Below are 4,701 nucleotides of genomic sequence, written 5' to 3' on the forward strand. Positions count from 1 at the left end.
TGCTTGTGGATCCATAGCTTTCAAAACGAATCCAAACTCCTCAACTCAGCCCTCAGCCCTCCAGGAGCTGGCTCCTACCTACTTCCCCAGCCTCATCTCCTGATGCTGCCCCAGCAAACCACTAACTGGGCACCCTCTCTCCAGCCTGATCCAACTCCCCTCAGGCCTGGCCTGCCTCATATTTACTCATCCTTTAGGACTTCGCTGAAAGGCCACCTCCTCTAGGAGGCCTTTCCTGATACCTACCCCGTAAGCCAGCTTAAATGACCCTTCTCCTTGCTTCTCTGGCACCTGTGCTCCCCACTCTGTAGCACCTGGCACACCGTGCTGCAAATGCTGGCTCTCTTCTCTCCCAGTAGACTGGGCTCCTTGTGGGCAGGGACTAGGACAGTTTGTGCTTCCTGTGCCTTACCTGGAGCCTGGCACACAGTAGGTGCTTCATAAATGTCTGCCGACGGGAACTTACACAGTGCACGTCAGAACTGGAAAGGGACTTTGGGTGACCGGAGTGGCTCACAGTCACAAGACACTTTGAAGTCTAAAAAGCCCTTTCACACTGATTATCTCGTTTGTTCTTCTGAGGTTGATATTCTTCCCATAGTTTAAGGAAAGTGAGGTTCAGATAAGTCACTTTTCTAAGTTCACCCAGCTGGGAAGTGGCTGGGCTGGGATTTGACCTCAGGTCTATCTGACTCCAAGGCTAGCGCTCTCTCCATCACTTCCCCAGTCGTCTGATTCAAATGACATGCACACATTTTACCGATGAGGACATTGAGGCCAGCAGAGGTAAATTGCTTGCCTAGGGCCACGCAGTTGTAACCTCCTTCTGTGCTCTTTCCTCTACTCAAACAGGAAATGCCCAGGAAGGTGACAAGGTGAGGCCAGGGTCCTGAGCAGGGGAGGGGTGTGCTGCCTGTGTCTCTTCCCGTTGCCCCCTTCCCATCTGTCACAACCTGGGTTTAAGTTTTGTATTTAGTATTTACTCTGAAATGGCTTTCATCTGATTTTCCCTCTTGCTCACCAATTTAGCTGTCAGAGTAAATAAATGTGAAGCTGGGTCTCCAGCCTCCCCCAGCTCACGTTACCTTCCTAGAATTACTCCCCGGCAGGGCAGAACCGCTGCTGGGGGCGCTGCCACAGAATTATCCAGTTACTAATGAAGACTCTTTTTAGACCCAAATCTTGGACCTAGACTCAGAAGATGAGATGACTACATCCTGCTTAGTGACCATGTCAGAACTAGACATTACATCTGTAGGGTACTTGGGACATGGTATATGTAGGATGCTGATGGCATTGTATACATAGACTACTTATGACATTATACATGTAAGGTGCTTATATGGTACCAGGAATAGAGGTAACACTTTAAAAATATCCATTTTTAATATATAGTTATTTGTCACCACAATCCTGAGAGATATTATTATCCCCATTTTGCAAGTAAAGAAACCGAGGCTCAGAGAAGCTGAGTGACTTGCCCAGTCTCCCACAGGAAGAAACTGAATATCCTGATGGAATGAAATAAATTTGCTAATCCTGATTTTGCCAAGGTCTCTCCTATCTGGACTCTTCTTCCTGCTGGAGTTGCTGGAAGGCAGGAGTTGGAAGAGAGATTTCTCTTCCAAAGACATTTCACTTCTGTCCTCTTTGAAGTCAGGCAAGCCCTGGGTTGGAATAATGGTTCTGCAGCTTCCTTAGGAAAGTTATTGAGGAGAATATTCAATTATTTGGGTAATTTATGCCCTGACTTCCTTAAAAGTTTGATGTGGCACCTAGTAAATTAACTGGGAAATGCAGCCACTCCATACTGTAATGATGGCTTTGGTTGCCTTCTGTGTGACAGGCATGGTTCTGAGCCCTTTTATATGGATCGTTTGCTTAATTCTCACAAGGACAGGAAGTGGACTCTATCATCCCCACTTTACAGATGAGGAAATGCGACTGAAGAATGGCTGAACAGCTTGTCCATGGTGACCCAGGTCATAAGGGGCAATGCCAAGGTTGGCACCATGGCAGTCTGGCTCCAATCTGTGTTTTTCACTACTGAGTTTAATGCTGCTTCTTCCAATTTTGATTTTCTGAGCAACTAATCAGAATTCAGGAGCAGAGTTGCATAGTCAGGTAGGGTGGGGGTTCTGGAATCTGAATGATAGAGCTTGAAGTAAGGCTCCTGTAAGCTTGTTTCCTCAACTACAAAATAAGTATAATATAACCTCCTTGCGGGATTGCTGAGAGGGTTAAAGAAGATAATGCACATAAAACAGGGTTTGACACATCAATGTTCAATAAACGGTAGTTCTATTGTTATTATCATCACTCAAGGAGCGCACGCCTCACATTCCTTCTCATACGAGTGCATCGGCTTGTTTGTCTTGAACCCTTACAGTCATCTCCCTACCTGGAATACTTTCTTCTCTCCCCGAAATCCACCCAAATTTCATCTGCGCTTTCATTTTCAGCTCCAGCCTCCTCCACATCTCTTGCCTGAGAAGTTCTGCAAAGCCAGTACCATCCTCACGGGCTTCTTCCTTCCTGGAGTCCCTCTGCCCTCCCAACATCTGACACATGTGCGGCATTCTTCAGTGTTCAATGACCTCCCACTTCCCCCAGCCACCCAGAAGGGAAGGAGAAGAAGGAGATAAAGGTCATCCTATCATTATTCCCATTTTGCAGATGAGAAAACCAACTTAGCCCATAAGTGGTGAGGCCAGGAGTCATATCCAGGTCTTTTGACAGATAATCCAGAAAATTCGTGTGTGTGTGCGTGTGTGCACGCATAGAGTGGACATTGTCATGTATGTGGCCTAGAAATCAAGAATATGAGCTCTCATGTCAGATAAATCCAGTTTTGAGTTCTTGGCACTGGCATTTATTAGCTGTGTGGCACCATTTGGGACATATTACATGATCTCCCTGAACCTCAGTTTCTTCTTCAGTAAAATGAGTACAATAAGAGACACTACCTCATAGGGTTGTTGTGAAAAGAATATGAAGCCGTAATTGTGAAACACTGACCTCATCATGGATTGAAGTAGGAGTAGTAGCTGGATTTATTATGTGCAAAAGAGAGATTTGCGGGGGAGGAGGTTGTTTGTCTGTGGTCGTGTGGATGTTTGAGGGGATGTTTGTATGTGTGTGCACATGTGTGTGTGTATGCACACACCTCACCAGCTTTCACATTACAATTGTGCTCTTAGTGTAAAAGATCAGGGTTCAGAGAGAAACTTTTCACTCTGAATTTCTGTGTCTGAGAGCAATAAATGACTGGAATGCAGGGGGTGGGAGATGCCATTAGCTGGGCCTGGGCCCGTTTCTGGGTACCTCAGTGTCTGTAAAGGAACAGATACTTGTACCCATCAGAGATACAGGAGTGGGTCTTTAGTATTCTGTTGGTGTGCAGACCTCCTTGTCTGTCTGTGTCCAGTACGATGTGCCTGTATGTGTCCAAGACCTAGGGTGTGACTATTGGGAATCCTGTGTTTGCAGTGGTGTGTGTGCTGTTTCTGCCTATAAATGGTTATTTCGCCATCTGTAGGGATGTAAGTGCATGTCTGTGGGCGTCTGGGTAGAGGATATAAGGTTTTACACAGGTTTGGAGCTCTGACGGAGTCTGTGCTCTCTTGAGTCTAGATGGGTGTGCAAGTGTAAGAACAGTGTGGGGGGTGTTTACATTTGTAAATGAGGTCAATTAGGGAGGTGATGGTATGTGTGATGGTGTGGGGGTGGGGCTTGTGGTGTCTATAGGGCTGGATCCAAGTCTGAGCGTGCTTATTTGTTTTTAGAAGAGGATGTATATTTACATGTGTCTCTCTAGGCTGTTTGTGTGTGGTGAAGCGGGCTGAGGCTGTGTCCACTTGTGTGTGTAAGTTGCAGGGTATTGGTGTGTGTGTGACTCTGTCTTTGAGTTTGAGGATTTGGGGGTCTGTGTGTTTGGGGGCTGTGTCTCCTATCTAAATGCCTGGGCCTCCCTGCCCTCCCCACCTCTCTCCCTATCAGTAGACCCCTAGAGAAGGTGAGATGGGCATTAGTCTGGATAGCTCAGCAAATCCTGAAGGGAAGGGGCATGTCCCAGACAATCCCTCCCAGGAGAATTCAGGGAAACAATCTATCCTCCCCCCACCCCCAACCGCTTTCCCCCACCCAGTCCAATTCCATTCAGTCGTTAGGAGCCGGTGCACTCTCTGCTTGTTATGAGCAGAGGTATCGGTGCAGATGTGTGAGAGTATGTGCCGATGCCTTATATTCGGGGAAGCGATGTGAACAGATCATCATTTGCATCAGTATGTACACAAATGTCCCAGGGGTGAGATTGCATCGACGGAATATAATGTGTGACTTTATATGGAATCCATCTCGGCTGATGGCCACGAGTCCCTCCTGTACCTGTGAGTGGGGCTGTCCCTGAGGGCTGTGGGTGCCCCCTGAGGGAGGGGCAGTAGTGAGAGCTGTGTGGATGTGTGCCTGCCGGTGCCTTTGTATGTCAGCGCGTCTCTGAGGCTCTCTGTCAGCAGCTCTGAGTTTCTGTGTGTCTATATGTCTGTGTGTGTGTGTCTCTGGGTCGCTGCCTCTCTGTGTGTGTCTCGCTCTCCCTTGGCAGGGAGGGGATTGGTCACGCATGACTCATCTTGAACCGAGCGGGGCTCCAGCGGCAGGGCGGCCGCCGCCGCAGCTGGAGGGGGAGGAGGACAAGGAGGAGGG

The sequence above is a fragment of the Equus asinus genome, chromosome 10 (genome assembly GCF_041296235.1).
Source record: "Equus asinus isolate D_3611 breed Donkey chromosome 10, EquAss-T2T_v2, whole genome shotgun sequence".
Lineage (NCBI taxonomy): Eukaryota > Metazoa > Chordata > Mammalia > Perissodactyla > Equidae > Equus > Equus asinus.